The sequence below is a fragment of the Poecilia formosa genome, unplaced genomic scaffold (genome assembly GCF_000485575.1).
Source record: "Poecilia formosa unplaced genomic scaffold, Poecilia_formosa-5.1.2 Scaffold230, whole genome shotgun sequence".
Lineage (NCBI taxonomy): Eukaryota > Metazoa > Chordata > Actinopteri > Cyprinodontiformes > Poeciliidae > Poecilia > Poecilia formosa.
Genome location: NW_006800169.1, coordinates 192311 through 218162, shown reverse-complemented (window position 1 = coordinate 218162; position 25852 = coordinate 192311). Strand labels below are relative to the sequence as shown.

Genomic DNA, 25852 nt, shown 5'->3' with positions numbered 1-25852 from the left:
TCTTGCCACCCCATAAATATTTTTCTAGATCCGCCCCTGCTCATGCTTGGGTTTACTAAATGTGGGAGCTTCCAAATTTATACTTCACCAAAAGTATAATGTTTTTATAAAAAGCTACAATAAGTTTTTAAATGCATTTTCCCCCCCTTTTTTTTAATTGTTTGTTATGTAAAAATCAACTTTTTTGATCTTTACATCATGTTATTTCTTCATCAAAAAGACACCATTCAGGGTTGCAAAACGTTTGCTCTCTCCGAGTGATGACTCCTTGAGACTAGCCAGCAGCAATTAGCAAACACCTGGTGGAACTGAGCATGTGCTGAGCTCATTACAGGTTTCAGTTCAATGCTGGTAATGTCATCAAAAGGGTTCATAAAGAAAAGTTGTTGTGATGACCTCCTAAAGACGAAGTTTCGGAAAAAGTAGGAGCTTCTTAAAGAGACAGACGCCAATGTGAAGGAGTTACATTACAAAGTGAAATTCCTTTTATGTTATGTTTAATATACAGAGCATTTTTATAACTAAAGGTAACTTTATTACTTGATTGTGCTATAAAGTGGCACTATGTCTGAAAAACACACAATACTGCTCCTGATTCATGACTGTAGTGTTAAATTATTTAGAAAAATCATAGTTGCTGCTTCAGTAGAAAATTAGACAGTCCAGATAGAACTTATTTTGGTACACAGTGATGGATGGCCATCGTCATGGCATCTGGACTACATGAGTTCAATGGGGCAACGTTGTGTGTCCATCAGAGGCCAGGTGGTTGTATCATGCAGCTTCATGGTGCATGAGTTTTGTACAGATGTTACCATGGTTACAGGTTCAGGTTGTGAAAGACATACAAACACCAAAGGAAGACAGCTTACCGTCCATAACCAGGAGCCATGGATGGGTGAATCCTGGACATGCCCACTTTTAGGGAGGACAGCCAACACAGTCAACAACAATGTTGAAAAGGTGTGTAAGGCTGTTTCTGCAGACATCACAGTGGGGAACCTTGACGTTTATCCTCAGGGCACCTCTGGAGCACCCTGGTGGAATGGAGGTGAAATGCAGCAAGCATAAGAATTTCACATATTTTAAATTTCAATACCAGACAAAGGTAACCTGACTGAAATGCCTGCATGTTCTATGTTGATGTTGTTGTTGTTGTTGTTGTTGTTGTTCGGTTGCCAGCCATCTTTCCTCAAAGCAACATGTGGGATCAGCCTGGATGTCAACTCTGACCCAGTGCCGAGTCGACGTCCGCTGGATTTTGAGGGACAGTAACAACAGCTGTGGCTGACGTGATGGAGGACAGGAGAGCTGGATGACTGAATGCTGCTCCACATTCCTGCCTGCATGCAGAGCCGACACGGCGCGTACGAGCAGCAAGCCCCAAAATACAATTAGAACAGAACTGGGTTCCTTTCAGTTCCAGCACATCCGCTGCTTGTATTTTTATTTATTTATTTTTTTAATGCAATTATGTTTGCACATACAACCATCACAATTTGTACTTAAAATTGTACATTGAAATACATATTCTTATTATTAGGCAGTATAAATCCAACAATAAGCTGGTCTTCAGTGGAGCCGTTGTAGACAGAATAAAGGAGTGAATTTCTGCCAAATCTCAACATTTTGAGATTGTTAGAAAATTTCTAGGAAAAACTATTTTTGAGTTTAAAAAGTTATATATTTACTAGAAATAAAATTCAGATATTTCAAGAGTAAACACAGAAATTTTCAATAAAATAACAAGAAAATTTCTGAGTTTTAAAAGTAAAAAAATTTGCTAGAGGAAAGCAAATATTTTGAGATTAATTTCAGGAATTTTTGAGGAAAAAATTGGGATATTTCTCAGTTTGAAAAGTTGAAAAATTGCTAGGAAAGCACTCAGAAATTTTGAGATTGATATAGGACATTTTTGAGAATAAAAACTATGAAATATTTGAATTTTAAAGGTTGAAAATTTGCAAGAAGTTTTGAGACTAATCTCAAAAAACGTTTGACTTTTCCGTCAGCAAATTTTCACCATTTCAAACTCAGAAATGTCCTTATTTTCATAAAAATTTCAGAGATTTTATTGGTGGAAATGTACTCTTTTCCTTTTTTAAATTCTATCTACAATGACCCTAAGATGTTGTCTTACTGTCTTACTCATCTTGATGACCATTTTGTCAGCATTTTTAACAGTATATTAGATATCCAACATTCACCAGTTCTTTTAAATCAAAAGAACTGGTTTAAAAGAACCAGTTCTTTTATACCAATTCATTTGGTCTATACCAAATGAATTGGTATAGACAATTCATTCTTAAAATGAATTGTCTATACCAGGGTAAGTAATGCTGACAGATTTCCTGCTTCAACATCAACATCAGCAGTAGGCTCCTTTAAACATCTGAATCAGAGCTGATTCAAATGTTTAAATCATGTGTTCAGACAGGAGACACTAAAATATGCAAGGCACTGGTCCTTGAGGAAAGGAGGTGTCACTGTGACACTCTGACACTGTGCTTGCAGAACAGAACAATTATTCCTGGTAAAAAACAAAACAAAAAACACAAAACAAATAAACAAAAAACAAAACAAAAAAGAAAAAACGCATAACTGTGAGGAAACAAAAAAATGACACACGACTTTCAAATGATTTATGGATAAAACCTCTATGTTTTCACCATCGTCACTATGATACCTCTAAATGAGATCTAGTTTGGCGAGTGTTCAGATCCCAAATGCTGAGAAAAGTCGTGAAACTGAGAAGTGCTGCGGCGGTCCAGAGCGGCATTAAAAGTTGCATTAAAAGTCCATTAAAAGTGCCAACTTCGCATGATTTTGTAAATTATAATCATTTAATGCAAAGTTGGCATTTTTAATGGACTTTCAAAGCAACTTTAAGAGCAACTTTGCATTAAAAATGTCATTATTTACCAAATGACACTTCATGACAACTGTAATAAACATTCATAAAGACTTCTTTATGTTCATTACAGGTGTTATGTCATGTTTATGACAGTGTCATGTCAGTGTTATGCACACCCATTCAAATAAAGTGTTACCATGTAAATGAGCCCAAGCCAGCCTGGCCATTTCCTTCCTGCGCTTGATTCAAATCTCACTTCACCATCAAAGCAGTCCAGTCTGTGTTGGTCACACTTCCAAATACTGAATAAGCATTAACAGCCACCATGTTTGAATTGGCTGTTTCCTCTTCGCAGTGGAGAATGGTTGTCTACTGTGCAGGCAATTTACGGTTAGCTTTATAGCATCAAACTGGCATATTTCCTACATCACGGTCAAATGTTAAAGATAAAATTTAAAACGTCAACAGAGTCCACACCTAAAGGAAGTAATCATTTCTCAATTGGTAAGAGTTCAGACTTTCTGTATGAAGCAAAATGTAGAACAAGGGCCTGTTTTACTAGGCTATGCCCAAGTTAGCTAAAGTAAGCTAATTTTCACTGTTAGTGCCTTTAGCTGTAGTTAAAACTAGCCTAAAAATTATGTTAGACACCTGATATCGCTCGAAACGTGCCCACATAGACACCGCGTGTAAACCAGATGCTCAAACTGCGTTCAGTCTGAAAAGGCCCAAAGTCCCGTGGATCTGTTTTGTCATCCACTCCAACAAAACACTGGGTGAGATGATGCATGCAGCGACTAGAACACGTTCAAGTTAACGGGGCATTGCAGACCACTCAGGACACATCCACCTACAAGGAACATACAAGCTAAAATATTTTACCTGCAAAAAAATTAGCTTAATTAGCCTTGGTAGATTGACCAATTAATGCACTTCCATTCTCTTTTATAAGTGTGTAATTTTCCCTACACTTCACTACTTTGTGTTCTGTCACTTAAAATGTAACTTTTTATTTATAACATGACAAAACGTCAAAAGATTCAACATACACATGCAGACTGACATCAGCTGGGATCCTGTCACGGGGCATCAGGTCAATTTGAACCCTGTGTTTACACCACAGGGGCCACGATCACTGCTAATGTCGCCAAAACAAATACACAGGTAGCTGCTGTTCCCGTCGTTCCTTGCCACAAAAAAGACAAACTGGACCAGAACAGCAACTGTCCAGGGGAGTTTTAACAATATGGACGTTCCAACGCAGAGAGAAAATGAGCAATCTAGATTTGTTCTCTGACTAAACCTGAAAGGGACTGTAGTGAGAGGAAGATTACAATCAAGTTTACTTTTCACACAAACCACCAACAAGTTGTTAACTTTGGAGCTACATCCCTTTTCTTTCACTCTGCCATCGTCACTTCGTATCGATGGCAGGATGAACTCCTGCGTCTCTTTAAAACGCCGGGCTCCGACGCTCTCGCTCACCCTGACAGAGGAACGCCATCTCTCAATCCACCCAGGTCTCGGCTGGCCTATGACTATGAACCGTGCATGCAGCGTTCCACCTGCTTGAGGAGGTCAAAGCAGACTCAAATACTTCACAACTGATGTGCGAAGTGGAAAAATTTCAGCCGTGTGTTAGAGCCGGCCGATGGGTACTGAACTCCCTAACAGGAGCCTGGAGTCTCCAGTGCTGCGTCGCTGCGTGTTATTGAGTTTCCACCCCTGGCCTTTGTTCACGTTATGACACCTTCGGTGCAAACAGATCCCAGCGGCCGACACCGAGATGTCGTGGAAGTCTGTCACCTGCAGGTGTTAAATGTGGAGATGAGACACCGGGGCCCAAAGAGCCTGATGATGAGCTTCATGTACGCGACTGGCCCCTTTCACACCTCCCACTTGCTGCTTGTTTACCTCCAGGTCAGGTTTTACTTGTGGCTGTGCTTCAGTGAACCCTGTGAAACCAAAGAGAGATCCTGCAACACTATCCTCACCCATATGGCGAGTACAGGGTACTCTCATGATTGCTTTTCCTTCTCTCTTTTTTCTTCTTTCTTTTTTTTATTTCTATTTCCTTCTCTTTCTTTCTGTTGTATTTGTTTCTTCAGTTTTTTCTTATTTCCTTCTGCCTTTCCTTCTGTCTTTGTTTTTCTTTCATTCTTTCTTTCTGCCTTTATTTCATTTTTACTTCTGTCTCCATCTTTATTTCTTTCTGTCTTTCTTCCTTCCTCCTCCTTTCTTATCCTTTCTTACCTTCTTCCTTTTCTTCTTCCCTTCCCCTTCCTTAATTTCAGCCTTCCTTCCTTCCTTCCTTCCTTCGTTCCTTCCTTCCTTCCCTCTCTCTCTCTCTCTCTGTCTCTCTCTCTCTCTCTCTCTCTCTCTCTCTGTGTGTCTTCATTTCTGTGGAACCTCCAGAAAACTTTTCCACGTAAAGCCCAGCAGCACGTAGCGCACCGTGTCACATTTCACATGGTGCTCCTCAAACTGGATTTACTGGCCCGGTGCATGGGCCGACCTTGAATGGTGGGAATGTGAGCCAGAGTTGACACAGGCAGAATGGAGAGCATATCATTCAGGACCACAGCGCCGCTGAGCAAAGAGTAATTACAGCTTGTTTACAACATAATAAACAATCCGCCAAGTGAGAGCTCTGCAGGAGGAGGGAGCAGCAGCTACGAGCTTCTACGTTCTTACTGGCACCTTGGAGCCACAGGGCTGTGAAAACATCAGTTCCCCCTCACCGATTTCTTTAGTTTTTGCATCTTTTTTTTTTTTAAATCACTCCTAAATGCTTCAGGTCATCAAATTAATTTTTACATCAGCCGATGATACTCTGAGTAAAATACAAAGTGGCATTTTCCACATTTTATTTTTTAAGAGAAAACTCATCCAAACCAACCCGGTTGTATGTGAGAATACCGCCGCTGTTCAATCATAAATTCACTGGGATGAATAAACTTTTTTTGGAAAGCTGAGGGACATTTTTACAAGCCACATCCAGGCCTGATTATTGTCTGATCTATGGAACTGAAAAATCACCTAAACATGAAGAGTGATTTAAAAAAAACAAAAAAATAAAACAAAGTCATCTATCATTCTGGTGGTTAGGCCTTAAAGGAGAACTGAAAGGGTTTTTTTAGCCCTTTAACTATCACCCCAAAAACGCCTACATGTCAGACATTAAGTTCCTTGAGGTTGACATGGATACAAGGTTGGCTAACATCAGGTGCAAAAAAATCATAAAATAATAACTGCTGTAAAACAAAATTAATCCTTCCACAGTTTGAAAGACGGAGTCCATTGGACTTTGCAAGCTTTTTAAAAACCATTTGTGATTATGAGGATTTTGTGTGTGTGTGTGTGTGTGTGTGTGTGCGTGCGTGCGTGCGTGCGTGCGCGTATGTGTGGTTTCGGAAACTGACGTTTTGACAGAACAAGCCCGTTTTCCCACCATTAACCATAAAATTGCACAAATTGTAATACCGAAAATAAATTAGCCTAATGGAAACAAACACACACAAAAAAACTCACATCTTCGATAAAAGGTTTTTGTTCTAGGATGAGGTGTTTTGTTTTTCTGTCTGTATTGAAATAGATTTGTATTTCGCAAAACGGCAACAGAAAGACTTTTTTCGCTTCACACAAGTCACATGACCAACAGGAGATGATGGGAAGTGGTAGGAGGATGATGGTTTTGTTTTTGTTTTGGTTTTTGTCGGACCACAGCTGGCTCCACCATAGCTCTAACAGCATTTTATGATTCATAAAAAGTAACTTGACTGTGCTATGAAATGGCGTCATGTGCCTAGAAAATACATAATAATGGCCATTTGAAAAATCAAATATGGAAACTGTGGACTGCATTTGTATTGGGCCTTCTTTACTCTGACTCCCCACTAATTAAATCCAGTGCAACCATTTGCCTTCAGACGTTATTTAATTAGTAAAACGAGTCCACCTGTGTGTAATTGAATCCGAGTATAAAAGCAGCTGGTCTGTTTCTGGCCTCAGAGGTTTGTTAGACAACATTAGTGAACAACATCATGAACACCCTGAAACATAGCAGACAGGTCATCCACATTATGCACCACTTTGTGTTGGTCTATCACATAAAACCCCAATCAAGCATCATAAAGTTTGTGGTTGTGGCAGATGTGAAAGGTTTCAAGGATGGGAAAGCTGTGGAACAGACTGCGCTCTTCCAAACCACAGCGATCGAACACAGCCCCTCTTTAAATGTTTTTGGGGAAGTTTTTTTTTTTTTTTTTTTTTGCATGGCTGAGGTTTTCCTGTTTGCTGGAATCCGGGTTCCTCGGAGTGTGGTTATTTGCCTCACTCTTCTGGACCTCAATTAAAGTTTATGCAGCAACGCTAAATCATGCGGATGAGATCGCAGTCTTGGCCTTCAGCAATGGCAAACTTGTCACATTCCACCAAAACAACCTCGAGTGCTGGAGCACACATGATGAAAACGGTGAAAGTGATAAAGGAAACGAGCACCGGTTTGCGGTTTGAGTTCGTCTCCAAAAAGCACAGAACAGAGATGCAGGACCCTTCACGTTTCTAATGGCCAGGCTTACTGAACGGTGATAATACTCGCATGTTTTCACAACTAATTATGAAGTCAAAGGCAGCAGCTTGTTTGCTTAGCTTGGCAGTGGGAATGGGATGAGGGTAAACAGCTTTGGTTCAGTTCCACTGTGTTCAATTAACAGAGTGTGTCTGCCAACCAGAACCCATAAAGCTCAGCAGTAACCATATTAAAGACCCGCTCAGTCATTGACAATATCTTCGACAAGTTTCTTTCAGTGACTCAATCTGCTAAGCGAAACACATTATATGGATCAGTTACACACAGACTGATGTTTTTTTCTTTCTGTTTTTTTCCCCTGTTAATTAGGCTGATTTTCTGCTTCCTGCCAATGGAAAAAAATAAAACTCCCAGTGCAGGTGAAATAAAATATTATAACTACTGGACAATATCTCCCATTCTACTCAATATGCATTCCTATTCTATCCTGTTTTATTAGAATATTTAATGCCTGGTCAAAGCTACTTTTCTCTGATAAGCCGGTCTCACAGGAAAGCATATTTTAATTTGACTGTTGAAACTAATGTAGCAACATTTGCCTTACATAACTGTTTTTAAAGATGTCAAAAGTAAATTCTGAAATTTAGACATAGCACACAGGGAAAAAAACTACAAATATGCTTCACAATTTAAAAAAACAATACAAGAAATAAAAACAATGAAACAATAACTAAAATAAATTACACTTATAGAAACTCTTTAGGGCCTTATTTTCATTTGAAGTTAAAGGTCAAACAAAAACTTTGAGTTTTTAATCTGACAGATTATTCGATGGTGTGATCGGTGCAGATATGTGGAGTTAAGATATTCCAGCAAAAGGTCCATCAAATGCGTCAGATTACTGCATTTCAGAAAGTCTATTCTCATAAAACATGCTGTGAGAATATAATCAATAACAAATGGTTTAACAATTTCTATACTTTTTTTTTAATTATTTGATCACTAACTGTACTAAACCAGTTCAAATTAGCTAACTAGATAGTTAGCCATGACTGGTTTGGTCATCTGGTTTGTAGTTCCATGTTGAAAAGACCAACAAATAGGGCAGGCAATTAATGCATAAAAATGACTCAAACTGAGATCAACTTTGATAATAAAAACAATGACTGCCTCTGGGTGAAGAACTTCAGTTTGTTGTTGACTTTAGCTTTAGCTATTAGCATTAGCGCTGCTGCTAAACCAGTAAATTCTGGAAACAAACATCTGTTCTCACTTTAACACAGAGACTTTCCAAACAGGATCCACAGCTGTTTGTGTTCTTGCTTGTTTGTGTCTGAGTTACTCTGGGCTGTTTCTTCCATTTAGGGCTCTACACATTAGCCAGGTTGAGTTTCAAGTTCCTCATTATGTTCTGATATCTGTGGATGTAGCTTAGTTTCTTATGTCAGTATCAGTCTTCAGGTTTTTGTTATTTAAAACCTTCATGTGTCCTAGTTTGCTCCATCGTTCAATTCTGTTTACTAGTCACCTTCCCTCTTTTTCCTGCTCCGAATCTTCATTTGTCATTTTAAATGCCTTTAATTTGCTGTTTTCTGCCCCTGATGAGCCTCTAAAACCGAATCACGACATAGCAAGTCTGATGACTCTTGCTAAGGTATACCATCTTATGACTCCAATGTCTGCTAAGTTGATACGCTCATTCACATAATACGACCCGTTCTGACTTCTGAGGCGAACGGTATGCGACATTACTGTCAAATAAAAAAATATTCACCAGTGAAAAACATTCAAGATAGCCACTAATATTCCCAGGACTTTAAGTCCCAGAAAGTTCACCCCCATGTCACAACATGCATCACTCAGACAAGTCACAGCGTCCATGCTGATCTCCTCCCAGGTTCTGCAGACCTCAGTTAGAAAGTAACATTTTATGACAGACCAAGTATGAAATTGACTCATTTCAAGTTTGATCAGCCCATTTGCAGCCTTTTTCACGCATGTCTCCACATAGGGCTGCCATGACCTGTTGTAGTTTGGTTTCCAGTTTTTTGTTACTCTTGCATGTTTTGACATTATTAGATTTTGGACGTTAAATTATTTGATTATGTTCACTGTGTTTTCTTGTTCAGCTGTTACCGTGCTTCACGTTTCTTCCCAAACGGCACTGGTTTCAGAAATATGAATCATTGCATTTCAGTAATCATCTTCACTTGTATTCAAGTCTCTCTGTTCAGAACTTCCTTTGTCAGATCCTAAGTATCCCTTCTGGCTACTTTCTTATGTTTTCTCCTTCCATCTTCCTACAGTAAAAAATTGGCTGAGGACACACTGAACATGCAGAACAGATCACCAGACGCTGTTAATGGGGTGGTGACACACGATTTAGTTTTTCCTTTGTTTTATTGCTTTCCATCATGTTATAAAGTTATTCTGTCATCAAAAACATACCTGGAGTGTTGCTTTGATTCTTTCTTGCATGTTTTGAGAAATCCCTTTCTCAAAGACGGAGGATCTTTGTCCTCCGCCTTCGAGGACAAAGATCCTCCTCAGAGGTGCTTCTGCCTCACAGAGCAGCTCTTCCCTTTCTCAGATCCTTCAGACTAGACAGCAGCAATTAGCAAACAACCATTGGAACTGTTCATCAGCAAAGCTCATTACAGGAGCTACTTCTGAGTGCAACTCTGGTAAAAACGTTACAGGGTTAATAGAGGAGCCATGTCGTGATGACTTCCTCAAGGCGGCATTTCAGAAAGAGCAGGAGTTTCTTAACGAGACAGATTCAATTTCAAGGCGTTAAATGACGAAGTCAAATTTCTTTTAAGTCATATTTAATATATGCAGCATTTTTATAAGAACTGAAGGTAACATTGTGACTTGATTGCGCTGCATTGCCGAAACCTGCTGCTATAAAAGCAGCCATAGGCAATGCATGGATGTACTTTCTTTCTCCAATATCCCTTCATGTGTCCACGGTGATGCAGTTTTTTTTTTATTTTTTTTTTTTATGTCTTCCAAGATGGCCAGTGGGTACATTTTGGAATGTCACTGCAAACACCCTATAATCCCTTAAAACTACAGAACAGTGTGTGTGTTCAGTGTGTATTTGATGGTTTCACCATCCTTGAATTGGAGAAAACTGAACCAAGTCTGGAAAATGTTGTGAGTCTCAAAGTTGGGATCTCTCCCGTGTGTTTCCTCCGACTAATGTTGTTCTCGCCTTCTCTCCTTCAGCGCACTAAGCATTTCTAGCCAAGTCAACTCTGTCGACACATTCAGCTTGGAGATCGGCTTGCCGATGGCCACGGCTAGAAAGCGTATTGCATTTCCAGTTTAGTTGCCACTCCGAATTCTTCAATTTTTACAAATTTGTCTGGAAAATGTGATTAAAAATATAAATAATTATCTGATTATTCTCAGCTGTCCCCTGCATCAGTGTAAACAAAAACGTTGGCATTTTCTTCCAGCTGAATATCCAAACTTCAAAACATCAGTTCAGCAAAGATAATTAAAAGCATAACATCTGGTTTCAGAGAGTTAACTCCCCCTTCCCCTTTTTTTTTTACATGTTGCAGCAGCATTCCTGAGAGCAAAAGCTCATCTGTGCAACTGTCAGACGAAAACAGAGCCATGTGTATCTCCTGATCTGGCCTGCAGAGAGGAGCAGCCGAGCGCCGCAGTCCTGCATGCGTCAAGACGCCCCAAAGTTACCGAGGGTCAGACCTTCAAAAACACATTTCAGATACAGTCGTCGCGGATTAAGGATTGTGTTGCTCTTATCGTGAACGTCTGCAGAGATAAAGAAGGATTACAATGGGATGAAAAAATCAAGTCGCAGCCTAATGCGTGCTTTAACAACAGGAGGCTCCTAATTCTGCAGGTTTTCATTTTCACACTGGCCCTAATTGTTGAGATGGAGATGCTCTGTCGAGTCGCTTCTGCATCTCTGTGCTTGCTGTTGTGTTTTTAAAGGGACAGTATGATGTCAAATTGACATTTTTAGCTTTATATAATAATGTTATTACTTCATCAAAAACATACCTGGAGTGTTGCTTTGATTCTTTCACGCATGTTTGAGAAATCCTTTAATCTCTCGTGGCAACCATTAAGCTGTGCAAAACACCTGGGTGGGCCTAGCTCCTCCTCCCCCCATTCAGCTCCTTCAAACTAGCCAGCAGGAATTAGCAAACACTTCTTGAACACTACGCATCTGCAAAGCTCATTATAGAAGCTATTTCTCAGTGAAGTGCTGGCAAAAACATTAAAGAGTTAATAGAGGAGCCATGATGTGATGACTTCCTGAAGGTGGAGTTTCAGAAAGAGCAGGAGCTTCTTAAAGAGACAGAAGCCCAATTTCAAATTTCATTTTAAATTCCAAAGTCAAATTTCTTTTCGCATCTCTTAATAACTGAAGTTGTTAGCCCTGTCGCAGCAATAAATCACTTAATCACATGCTAAATTAAAATTGACTCAATAATTTCCATTTGCATGATTTATCATTTTTCTCTTATCTGTCTTTCTACCAAAACTGGATGACTAAAGTCTACAGTCTGGTGTTTTGGTCTCAAGTAGACCTTTTTTTCTGAAGGACAATTTGTTGACAGAGACTTCATAGCTCATTCTATTTGTTGTTTCTGTTGTTTTGTTTATTAATTTTTGGATGTTTAAAATGCTTTCCAGTTCCAGCGTTAAATGTTCACTATAATTTAAAAATGGTCTCAAAACAACAATATTATCATTTATTGCAATAACCTCTGCGACAATTTATTGTCCATCAAAATTTGCTATCGTGACAGGTTTAAACGTAGTTACTTGATTGTACCATATATTGGAGTTATGTGCCTAGAAAATACGTAAAACTGGTTCTTTAAAAAAAAGATTTAATTCTTTTATATTTAGCAAAGCAAACCATGTCATCGCCTCAGACAGGCTCATTTAGCTCTCTGGCATTGCACAACTGTAGATGTGAGCAAAGGTTACTGAGAGACAACTGTCATGATGCGCTCGGCGAGCTGCCTCAATCTCTCGGAGACGCCCAGTGTGTTGCATAAAACCAGCATGCACTGGATGTTTTCTGCTTCGTGTTGTAGCACGGCTCGGGACATATCCGCGGCACGAACACGCATGGAATGTTTTCCTTCTGGTTACCTGAAGGCAGCGGCTGCTTCTCGCTGAAAACAACACAGTGAGAGCAGCAGGATGTCAGGTATCCTGTAAAAGGAAACCTGTAAAAGGTACAAAAGTATTCAGGTTCATACAATCGTGAATCGCTTTGTGAAAAAAGAAATCATTCTAATTGTAATCACATCTGTTCCATGCTGAGAAAAAAAAAAAAAAAAAAAACTGTTCTTTCTTAGCTCTGAAGGTTATTATTTTTAGGAATTGTTCCTTATTTTAAAAAAAAAACAACAACAAAAAAACAACGGTTGATCTTTTCCCTTATTTTTGTTTTTTTCCATCCATGAGAACATTTACTTTATCTAACTGCAGCCTTGTCTCTGACTTTGTTCTGTTGCTTGGAGACAAAGTGAAATAATGTAGCTCTGTGTAGAGCAAGACCCATCTACTTCAGGCTAAATATAGACGGAAAAACAACTAATTTAAAAGAAAAAGTTCCCACACATTTCTCTCTTTTACCATAAATTGTCAAATTCTTGAGCATTTTCACCCCCCGTCACATTTACTTCAGATATTAGGAAGGCAATTTAAAGCACTTTGCACTCAAAAACATGTTACATAAGCTAAAAGATTTGTGTCTACGGTCGACGATGTGTAAGGAATGTCATATGTAAAGACGGTTCCAGGTCCTGGAACAGGAACGGCTGGAATGTTGCATGGCTGCGCTATGTTTGTCATCATATTTGGCCGGGAGACTTCTCTCTCGTTTATGACGAATGGCCGTGTGAACCTCACAATCCATTACAGATACTAGCTGGTGAAGTCTCTTTCTACAGCAGTCGCTTCAATGAAAACACAGCTGGTAGTGAAAAAACAAAGAGCACCCTCTTTCAGTTGTGCGGTTTTACACATCAGAACATCCGACGGGACTCTGAATCTGTTTACATCTGACATAAATCTGCAGATTGTTGACTGCTATAGGCTATGAATGAAAAAACAATGAAGCTGTAGTGGATTACAGTCAGTGGTTTTGTTTAGTGGCCTGAAGTAGTTCTTCTCTGTGGCTGTCGGTCTTCCGGATCTGCTGTGGAGAAATCTTTGGAACGTTGCTTCATTGCTTACACAATCCACTTCCAGCCAAGACTCGGCTCTCACACAGGTGGGCTCATGTTTAAGTTTACAGTGCTTTGGGATTGGTTCATGTTCTGCAAATCAGTCCTAAATTATTACCCCAACACACACACACACCTCTTCTGAGCCTGAGGTTTATTTTAAGTAAACTATTGCTATCATTTTAGCATCAAAAAGGCCCTTTAAGAGTATTTATCAGTCGAAGCCACATTACGTCAGCACTTGGATTGTATACTGTCACCTATACAATCCAAGAAAACGTTATTCTAACTATTTAAACTGTTTACAGTTAGGCTAATAAAATTATTTACAGCCAACAGCCAGCGCAGATCACCTATATTCACCAGGCACAACTCCCACACACAGGTTTGCAGAATCTGCAGATGTCCAAGGTTTTATTTGTATTTCGGTAAATAACCAGACATTTTTCCCATGCCATTAGTGAAACAATCTGCCACTGGAACGAGAACTTTGTCATCAAGATCAAGGAATTGTCAACTTAAAACAAGTTCCTATATTTTACTAAAAAAAAAAGTCACTTGTAAGTTAGTTTTGTCTTATATCAGGTATACTAGAAACTAGACCAGAAACTTTCGTCCACTTTTCAGGAATTTGTCCCACTGTGGAAACATCTTTATGATTCCAACCCAGGAACAAGTGCTTCAACAAGGACATTGCTGACATCTTTTTGTCTTTGTATTAAACATTATATGACCTCAAAGGTCACGGTTGGTGTCTTACTAACTTTTCATTACCTCAACAAGGCAACATTTCTGAAAGGCAACAGAAATGTTGCCTTTCCCTGGAAATGCAAGTCTGCTGAGAAGATTTAGGAAAATAAAATTTTTGCTGAGTGACTGGAAGTTAGAGATATTTTTACGTTCATTACCTCAACAAGGCAACATTTCTGAAAGGCAACAGAAATGTTGCCTTTCCCTGGAAATGCAAGTCTGCTGAGAAGATTTAGGAAAATAAAATTTTTGCTGAGTGACTGGAAGTTAGAGATATTTTTACGTCTATCTCCTCAGCTCTGGTCTCCCGCCTCACTTCCTCTGTGGCATCCTCAGATAACTTCTCCTGGTGCTGGCCCCAAGTCATGTCTGCTGAGGAAAACAATATTTCTGTCCTGACTCACCACCGTGGGACGAGATAAAGCTCTCAGGCAAATCATGAGTTAGTGTATCTAATTCTCCCGTCACATCTTCACATCTGGATTCAATGATGCTCTGCGATGCCGGTCACAAGACTCTATCATACACGTCCGCAGATGGCACCCAGACAGCTTCAGAACTTTGCTTGTTTCAAGCCTCCCGCCCCCCATCCAGTAGCTCCTCTGACTTTTACGGGCATTAGTTTACTTTGTTAGATTTCTGGATTTATTTGAGTCATCTGAGCGTTCCACAATGTACTACTAGTGAGAAATTACCATCGCTCTTCCTGGTACTTTGTCAGTGAAAGTCAGCTTGAATTGAGTTTTCCAGCTCAATGGGTGTATAGGTCGTGTGGATGAACGAAAAAAAGACGTTTTGTACGAATTAGTCCCAGTCTCAGAGGAGGCAGCCTCTCTTCGGTGACACACAAATAAAGGTGTGTTCATTTGCACACAGTGGAGGCACTCAGAGAGAGGGCATGACAAAAAAACACCTCCACAATAACGTGGAGGAAACACAATCCCTCTCCTCCCAAGACTTTAATCCTCCTGGTTTTCGTCTTGGCTGATGGGAGGTTTTGCTTTTTCTGGGTCTTTGTGGTGCTCCAATGGGTGTTCGAGTTTCGGACCGGTCCTTTGGGATGTGATGGGAAAAAGTGAAATATGGCATTTGAATTCTTCAAAATAAAAAATTCATGATATCAGGATTTACTCATTAGCTCAGGCTCATTTTGTTACATTGTAGCCGCCAAATCTAATGTATTTTAAAGTGGCAGGGTTGTGTAATATTGACATTTTTAAGCTTTACGTGATGTTATGTTACTCCACCATCATCATCATCATCATCATCATCATCATCATCATCAAATACATACCTGGGGTGTTGCCTTAATTTTTCATGCATGTTTGAGAAATCCTTTGATCTCCTGTGGCAACCATTCAGCTGTGCAAAATAGCTGGGTGGGCTTAGTTCCGCCTTCAAGGTATAGCTCCTCCTGCGGAGCTTCCATCTCACAGAGGAGCCTTCACCCACAACTGTGTGCTAGGGTGACCTATGACTCCCCACAAGTGGTGGACAATGTCTCCCACCCCATGCATGAAGCTGTTACTGAACTCCAGGATGCTGCATCCTCAGTGCACTAAGCAGCCTTATCAGATATCCTTCCTCCCAGCAACTGTTACAGCAGCTGTCACGGCTCCCAACAAGCTCAATAAGTGTTTACATACAAGCTGGTATTTGCATTGTTTGATTTTTTTACATATTTTTTTTTTTTTGCAGTTTTTTTTCAAACTTGCAAATTTTCAACATTTGGAGCACAGAAATTCTCTTTTCGAGAAAATTTCAGTGATAAATCTCAAAATTCCTGAACCTTGTTTAGCTGAAATCGACTCCTTCTTTATTTCTATACCTACAATACGCCGTGGTAATTTTCCACCCTCTTCCGGATGTACTTAAATTTCTGTGACATTCAGTCCAAGTACCTGCTTAGCTTTGTGTGTGTGTGTGTGTGTGTGTGTGTGTGTGTGTGTATGTGTGTTTTCTTTGCTGCCGTTTGAGAGGAAGAAAACAAAAACCTACCAAACAGGTTTCTACCTTTCAACGTGCGAAACAGCCAACTGTTGGGGAAACAGGTGAAAAAGGGGAAACGGCAACGAGAAACTCACTTTTCAGCTGGAGGACAAAACTACAGCGATTTCTTCCTAACAAGAAGGTGTGTATTCAGGTGCACTCAGGAGGGAATAGTTCCTTATTTATTGAGCAGCACATACTGAGGGGTTTTAGTAGCAAACATGACAAAAAACAAGTCAATAAACAGGCAGTTCCACTAAACATTGCCTGTGCAGAATCATTTTGATAATTTAAACAATAAGATGAAACCTGCCCATCTCTTTCAGCCCGCCGTTCAGTTAGCTAATCCTCCCGTCGTCAGACAGGTGCTGCTTCAGGTGAGAGCAGGTCCAAATTTTTCCAGCAGCCCTTTGGCCCAGGTAACTTTCCGATGGTGAAACCATCTGGGATCACATCATAAAAACTGTACCTCATTCTCTCACACACACATATGCAAGCAAACACAAAAATCACACACAAACAACACAACCTCCCCTCCCCCCCATCCTTCCCTTAGGCCGCGCTGTGAAACAACAGGGGAATCCGCCGTAGCGACACCACGCTCCCCCTGGTACTTTTCCACAGATAACAAAGGCTGAGGAGTGTCATGTTGCAATACTTGTTGATGTTGACTTTGCTGGTTTATGGCGCACACATTCCATATAGGCAAGGTAGACCCACAATAAAGGTTGCTTTAGTGAAGCTGATTTGTTCTTTTACAGGGGCGGCGAGCTGGCTACTGATCAACACCTGGAGTTTTCCACTGTCCTCTATCAAAGGCATCCATCTTCATTAACAGGCAGCAGATGCGCAGGGTTGTGGAAGGCTCTGGGAACGAAACGGAGCAACAGCAAGAATCCAATTTCAGAGATTAAAACCAGAAACGCGCCGGAGACGAGCAGAGAGTGTTAAAGGTGGAAGATGTTTGACTAATTGTGGTTGCGGCTGCAGATTTTACAATGTTCAGGGGAGATTTTTATACGACTTAATGTACAGACAGCAAAAGGTCACATTTAACCACTTACGACTGAAGAAGTATTTATTTATTTTTTTTTCATTTTGGATTCAACAAAGCCCTCATTCAACCATTTATTTATTCTCCCTTAAGCACATTAAATAAGGTCTGACCGCAGGGACATGAGTTCCAGTCCTCAGAAAACCCCAAAGGAACAAAATGAACCCAATAATGGGATCTATATTTGGTCAGCACAAAACTGGCCTGTTGTTTTTATTTGGACAAACTGTGCTGTGATGCATCCAAAAGGACTATGAGGTTAATTTGTTGAAATCAATCTAATTAGTTGATTCAGTAGTGGGGGAGTATGCAGCGGGTTTAATAGAGCGCCTATGAGAAGTGGTGGGATCAGAGATTCACATCGTGGATGCAACTGTGCAATGCTATCGCTGCGACATGGAGCCAAAATTACTGAGAGTTTGTTCCAGGTGCCATGTTGAAGCTCTGCTGCAAAAAATAAAGGGGGTTCTGAAGATGAGACAAGATGAAACTAAAAAAGTGGGTGGGGAGTGTAGATTCTCCAAGTTCCCGGTTGAAGGCCGTTATAATTCGATACTAGTTTTTGGTTTATATCGACCAGATTTTTGATATCAATATCAGATTGGGACAGCCGTGGGTGCCTTTAAACAACCATCCTCCACTGCAAAGAGAGAAGCGCCAAGCTGAACGAGGCGGCTGTTAATATTTATTCAATATTTGGAGGAGTGGCCAACACAAACTGAACGACTCTGTTCACTTCCCCCGATACCATCGTTAAAACTACAATTCTGAAACAGCGCAGAGAATCGACATTATCGTTCACAACTTCTCCTTTTGTTCACTGATTTGTCTGGCTGAAATTCTACCAGAGGAATCCACTTCAATGGGAGAAATCCCACATGAAGCACTGAAGGGAGATGAGAATCAAGTGAAATTGTGTAGGAAGGAAACAGCCAGGCTGGGGCTAACACAGATGCAGTCTGTACTAAGGTTCACCGGCAGATGCTTTTGTTATAAGAAATGGAGAAGTTTTGTTTCATCTGGTCAGTTTTTCTTAGTTTGTTGGTTTACTTTGTTGCTCACCCTGGAATATAAGCACAGGTCAAACAGTTCAGTGAGGAGAAGAAGCAAAGTGATAGAGATAAGTCTGGTAGAGTTGTCACAGCTCTACAGAACTAGAGTTGACCCAAACCACCCTGTCCAGGACCATTACATACATTACCTACAATGCAACACAACAGGATATAGATGTTCATTTATACTGTCAGCCTCCTTAATAATTTGGAATGATAAGCCCTAACAGAGACTGTTCTGATTGTATTTTGTACATTACGGATATTCTGGATGTTACTGTTGTTCTTTCAATGTGTTTTTGTGCTTCTACCCGCAATTGTGTTTAGGGACAATACAGCTTATCTTGTGTTAGCTTTTTCTAAGGAACCTGTTTATTAAGTTTTTGAATGCATATTGATGCATTGCTGTAGCTTTTCTGAAGTTGTATAAAACTCTCAGATGAGTTGTGACATCACTCTCAGATCCGGCTTTTCACTTTTGAGACAAAATGAGCGCGGCCTAAGTGTGTGTCGTCGTAGGACTGGTTGTGTGTTCATGAAGAGGTGTTGTGTTTGCAGGTGTACAGCAGTGCTGAAAGACAATACAGTGGACCCCTGGTATTTCGGGAAGGGAGGGCCTTAGGGACCACAGCTGGCCTCTGAGTGGAAGAAATTTGCGAGACACACACTTATATCCAGAGCCACTCAATAAATGACTGAAAAGCCCATTTGTCAGGAACTTTATCACTAAGTGAATGTTTGAAAGCATTTTAATCATGATGATTTTCCACTTACAAATAATGAAAATACATTTAAAATTAGAATTTTACACCAGAACATTAAAAAAAAAACATGTAATTGTTTAATACAGAAATGTGGGCTTAATTAAAAAGTATGTTTAATACTTGCGTAAAGGTTGTTACTTGCAAAAAGGAGATAACAACCTTTCTGGTTGTTATGTTATCTGAATTCATATTTGAATTTATTAAAAATAAATGTATTAAAAAAAAGATAGACAGTTGACATCTGAAGAAATGCAACAAAAACAACAAATCAGAAACAGGAGGAGGGTCTTAGCGCTGTCAATAATCCTCGCGTACTCGTAGCTAAATATGCGAATGTCACAGAAACAACTCATCATTACAGGAAAACCATTTATCCATTGTCAATGGTGGCCATGCTAACTAGTTTTAGCATTCACAACAGGCTGTGCTGGCTATATCATAGAGAGTGGATGGAGAGTGATTGACAGCAGTAAGACCCTCCTCCTGGCTGTGATTTTGTTGTTTCTAGTTAGCACTGGAATAAGGCAGAGGAGCTAAAAAAATTTTCACAGATTATCTGTCTCATACCAAACTGTCATGACATAGTGACAGCTTCAACAAATATATAAAAAATATATATTATTGACAAAAGTTACGTACTGCAGCTTTAAGATAAGATCTGTGGAAAAATCTACTAATAGGAGGATTTTGTAAATAATTTGAAGCTGCGTTCTGCAGGAAAATCTGTGAATACTGAACGGCGAACAGGCAGGGGGCCCACTGAGATCCACAGATCCACAGAGTAGATGGAGAAAACAGCAGGGTATGGAAAATTTATGTCTTCCATCCGTCTATGAGCCTCCAGCCGAAGTCGGATCTGGATAACCTAACACTGACTGAAAGCCTTATCAAAAAGGAAAGAATGTGTAAAGGTCTCAGCAACTGAAACGTCCCCAGATGTCTTGTGGGGTGTCATCAGCTGATTTTCTCTTTGTCCTTTGGGTAACCCAGTAATAAGTTAGTAAGTGAGCTGCACTCAAAGAGACAAATAGGAATGGAAGGAAATTTGTTTTTTTCCACACATTTGTGGAAATCCTTGTTTAAACATTGTCAGGGAATTCATAGAAAGAAATGCGGCCCAGATGTTAGAAAAACACTGCTATTGTTCCACTGTTTGTGTGTGTGTAGGTGTGTGTTTGTGTGTGTGTGCAACGCATTCTCCGAGTGGGACTTTGAGCTGAGTGCAGAGTACAACAGAGACCTCCCTTTGTATGGCTGTAATATTTAGTCTCAGTTCGATAGCCTCACGCCAGCCAGTATGTACAAAAACAAGTGTACTCGAGGCACATTTAGGCATGTTCTTCATGCTTCTTAGGCTTTTGTTGAGCCAGAACCAAGTTCATCTTGTCACAATAAAAAGAGTGGAATTGTACAAAACGCTAGAATGTGGTGTTCTAATATCCCACATCATTACATGGCTGTTGCACTATTTTATTAGGCCTGGCAACAGAGTGTGGGGCTATGGTACACGGCATGACTTTGGTTGTTTATTTAATATGTTACTTTATGAGAGCAGGTTGTTCTGGCCTGGCTAGAAGCATGTTCTCCGCTCCGGCTTGCCTGGTGCTGAGCCAGCGGCCTGCAATACGTGAGTAACAAAGAGCAGGGTTAATGTTTGATGCTGAAAGGAGCAAACTCTGCTTCTATTTATTTTAATACGAAACTTTAACTGTGGCGGACCACATCGAAGGCAATACAGCTAGTAGTTCATCTTTTATAGCTTTGTAAATGTTTCAGTTCCAATAAGTCTGCTTAGTTTCCAGTTCTGGCTGGTATAAACAACTGAGGGCGGAAAAATATCTGTCAGCACACACACACTGGATCGAATATGTATGACATTATGTCAGTGCCATACATAGAAGAAAAAAACAGGAAATAATACAAAAAACTGAAATTTAGTCTCAGTCTTTAGACTTAGTCTCAGAAAATTTCCAGAAAAAAACCAAGAACATTTCTGAGTTTGAAAAGTCATAAATGTGTTAGAAAAAAACTCTTAAAATCTTATATTAATTTCAGATATTTCTGAGACAAAAAACATGGAAATTTGTGAGCTTCAAAAGTTGAAGTTTTTATCTTGATAGCATATTAGGCCCATTGTAGACAGAAAAACGTGAAGAGTAAATTTCCACCAAAGACTGAAATTTCTGAGAAGAAAAAAAAACAGAAATTTCTGAGTTCATAAAGTGAAAATTTGCAAAAAAATAAACAAATAAACAAACAAAAAAAACAATGAAATTAATATAACAATTTTTCTAGAAAAAAAATGGAGATTTCTGAGTTTGAAAAGTCAAAACTTTTGCTACACAAAACAGACTTTTAAAACTCGGAAGTTTTCAAGGTGTTTTTTTTCCCCTAAAAAATTACTGAGATCAATCTAAAACTTTTGGATATTTTTCTAGCAAATTTTTGACTTTTCAAACTCAGAAACTTCCTTATTTTTTTCTTGAAAATTTTTGAAATTTTTTTGGGAGAAATTGACTCCTCCATTTTTTTTATATATAAACAATGACCCTAATACGCCGTCGTAAATATGACATGAATTGAGTATATTGCCCTTATCAGAGCAAGGCAACATGTACTTGTATGGGATTCTTGGGAGTCTGACACAGTGTTGTCCATGTGTTAAAGTAACCTCAAGTTCAGTAGTTATCAGACGTAACGCCTGCGGGTTAAATATATACCTGTGAGTGAGTCGCAGAGAGACTCCAAGTTCACTGTAAATGTCACATGGATCATGTAAAGAACTTTTTATTGGCTCTCTGCAGGGCACACATTGACCGAAGCTAAAAACAACATAAACAACGTTGAACTTTGTTTCATTCATGAATAATCGGCATTGATTCTTTTCCATTTCCACATGCTACCAAATCGGTTTGGTTTGCAAAACAACTAGTGAACATCTGCTTCAAACACAGATGACTTTTTCAGGAATGCACCAATACAAAAATTTGGGATGATTATCCGACATTGATTCTATGGCCAATAAACAATATTTACAGATATAATATACACACATACATTCCCTACACTTTTGACGCTTTGTAACGGTGATTCTACATTGTTTCTCTGCTAACAAAATAAAACTAAAGTATAATCAAAAAAACAAAACTGTTATAACCCTGGATCAAACAAATCCCACCTGACCAACATCTCCCTCCTGAAACACGAATGGCAACAAGATGGGCATAAATGTTAGCCGTCAATATCGACCCAGCTTTACTTAGAGGACCGACATGTTAGAAAATGACATCAGCAGATACTGATACTTCTCTACCTGGCTGCTGCAGTTCATCAGGGTTTTCAGACATCTGGTTCTGCGTGGAACTCTTGAGTTCCAAACAGTGCTTTAACTAGACCGGTGGTTTAGATGTTGACTAGGTCGTTGTAATCCCTTACAGTCGTTGGAGCCACTGACCTGTTTAAGACCCAGAGTGGAGCAATCTTTAACTCTAAAACAAGATGGTGTCACATTTAGTAAATAGAGGAGCTCCTGGCCTTAAGGAGCTCCGGTCTAGCGGTTGCTCATCTGAGCCCAAAGTTGCTGTAAAATGTCTTTGTTTTCATTTTGTGAATAATCATTAGCAATGCAAAATAATAGATACTGGATTGATTGGAAATGGCTTCATAACCCTTCTAGGGGTATCGCTAATGTCTTTCCACCTTATCAAGGTGGTTGCCAGAGCAACAAATTGCTCAAGCTCTTGCTTTTGGGGGGAGTATTCTGTAAAACGTTTTGAGCTTTAGATCATGCTATAATGTTACTCCATCATCAAAAACACATTTGGAGTGTTCCCGTGGCAACCATTCAGCTGTGCAAAACACCTGGTTGGACCTAGCTCCACCTTTGAGGTGCAGCTCCTCCTCAGAGCTGCAGTTTCTATGTTTCTGCCTCACGGAGCAGTCTAACCCCGCAATTCCCACACTCTGCTCCTTCAGACTAGCTAGCAGCAATTAGCAAATATCTGTTGGAACTGCTTAACTGCAGAGCTCTTTATACGAGCTACTTCCCAATGAAACAATGTTAAAGGATTAATAGGGAAGGAACGATGTGATAACTTCCTAAAGGCAGAGTTTCAGGAACAGCAGGAGTTTTTAAAGGGACAGAGACCCAATTTTAAGGCGTTAAATTAGAAAGTCAAATTTCTTTCAAGTCATATTTGTTATATATAACATTTTTATAACAACTTGAGGAAACATAGTTAGTTGATTGTGCTGTAAAATGCATGAACAAACATAATACTGTCCCTTTAACAGAGGTAATCACACCTGGAAGCAGCTAGGGTGTACTTTTTTTTTCCACACAAGACTTTTCCATACTCACCAATAATTCCAGTTGTGTGTTTCTGTTCACTTGAGGTTAAATGTAACCAGAACAGATCGCGTTATGTTCCCCTGACATGTTTAACAACGGAAATTAAAACAGAGCGCACTTTCCCTTTTTTTTTTCACCATGAATGTAAATCATGCATACTGTTCCCCAAATTCAAGTGCACGCTGTCACTTCAGCCGACATGAACAAACACGCACGCACGGATGCACACACACACACACTACTCCTGTTCCTCCTCTGACAACCCCTTTCCTCCTCAAAAGGGAAAAGGGGGAAGAAAGCAAAGAGTCGTATTTTACTGACACGACCTTTGGTCCTTGTCAGGCAACCATGTGCCTGGATCATGTTTTGGGAGAGGCGTGTTGCTATCCGTCTGCATCTAGGCCCCCAGGTCAGCAGAGTTCATCAGAGGGTATGTGGGGGGTGGAGGGAGACACTTGTTAACACATAGGACAGACTTATTTAACTGGCTGAGAAGGAGAGAGGAAACTGCTGCAGGTTTGTTCCAGGGTTGACTGGAAAAAAAACGAGGGCTGTTTGTTTGTGAAACCTGCAGCATTGTTTTAACGAGCCCTGCGGACGAAAGGGAAACGCATCACATGATCTGTCAAGGCTTAGTTCATTTCATATTGTTAAGGACAACTTATAGACACTTTTGGGTGTTAATTCAACATTGGCATTTTTACTGTGTAACAGTGAGAGATCTGGTCGGCCGTCGTGTTAAACTTCATAATTTCACACGTACGGGTTCTTACGGATTTCTTCTGTTTTTTGGGGTGGGGGGTTGTCCCACACAACATAAAACACAGTTGTCAAATAAGGACTTTATAATTATGGGGGAAAAGTTCTCCAAGCACACCTGGCCCAATATCTGGTTGTGTCACGATTAGCAACAAAAAACTAGCATAAGTTTATGGCATAGCACAGGGCTATGGCGTACTCTTCTTTGTAGAACTATGTTAATTCAGCCACATCGAAAGTTTTTTTTTAACATAGACCTGTTTGAAGTCATATGAAACCATCCCAGACTTTGAATAGGTTCCATTAAAATCCTCACTTTATCTTTTGAGGCATTCAGAGGTGAACTTGTTGGTGTTGTCTTGGATCATTGTCCTGCTGCTTAATCAAAGTGTGATTGAGAATAAACTCAACAACTGTTATCCAGACATTGTCCTTTCAGATTTTCTAATCTAGAGCAGAACTCGCGATTCTATCAAGAACAGCTCAAAAACAGCTAGTCATTTAGGTTCTAAAGCTGCCAAGGCCTTCCAGACTATCAAAATACCACCATCATGTTTGACAGTCTTATGTTAGTTTCATATCAAAGATAACAAGACAACTTTCAATTTGTTCTATGCTTAATTTCGTACAGAGTGTCTGGACCTTAGCCATTGAGAAATGGTTGGAAGTTTACTAAAAATTGTGAGCACTGTTAAAAAAAAAAAAAAAACATGGGGAAAAGGCCCACTACGGAGCCCTCCAGGGGACATGGGGAATTTTTTCTTTTGCGTTCCCTCGCAAAACTTTTGTGTTCCCTCGCAAAAGGTTTTGCGTTCCCTCGCAAAACTTTTGCGTTCCCTCGCAATACTTTTGTATTCCCTCGCAATAATCTACTGATCAGTTCATGCGGCATAATTGATACTGTAAGCCTTTTTTACGGTGGCCGCAGTACTTTCTGTGGCCACCGTAGAAAGTACTTATTAGCTTGTATTATTACAAGCTAATAAGCTTGTAATAATACAAGCTTATTAGGTTTTTCCATCGACTATTGAGTTATTATCACGGGGTCATCAGTCATCTGATTGCGTCTCTATTGTGTTCGTGTCTGAATGGTTTATAGGGCTGCTTTCTGTGCCGTTCCATCTTAGCCTTAACAGACATAAACATGCAGTAAATAAATCGATTTTCAATCAATTTTTTGCACCAAAGCGTTAATAATAATAAACACGTTTTATTATTATAAAACACAGCAAACTAATGGTGGTAGACGGCCGCACTGGGTTAACTAGGGGAATCTCATCTGTCCGTGTATCAATCAACTCCTAACCTCTTCTTTGTTCTGTCACATTTATCAATTTTTTAAATTTTGATTATCATGCTCCAAACTTTGCGAGGACTGACCACCCAGCTCACCCGCTTCCTCATACACACACAGCGAGCAGCGTCACCTTCCCATTCATATTTGAGGACGTCACTCCCACATCGACACGCCCTCCACAAGGTGTCAAAGCCGCTGCTCCTGTTATATCAATAATTACTTAT

General features: G+C 39.8%; 1 protein-coding gene and 1 long non-coding RNA gene across 2 annotated transcripts in view; one reads left to right on the top strand and one right to left on the bottom strand.

Moving 5' to 3' along the window:
* The window catches only part of LOC103149503 (carboxypeptidase N subunit 2), a 71148-nt gene that overhangs the window by 29916 nt on the left and 15380 nt on the right, over positions 1-25852 (bottom strand). The window contains exon 2 of the mRNA XM_016680027.1: positions 873-1037. The gene's annotated coding sequence lies outside the window, so the exon portion shown is untranslated. The remainder of the gene's footprint in view (positions 1-872; positions 1038-25852) is intronic.
* On the top strand, positions 15619-17316 carry LOC107838242 (uncharacterized). The gene is made up of 3 exons (XR_001664313.1): positions 15619-16205; positions 16342-16493; positions 17113-17316. It is a non-coding gene; the product is annotated as an uncharacterized LOC107838242 (long non-coding RNA).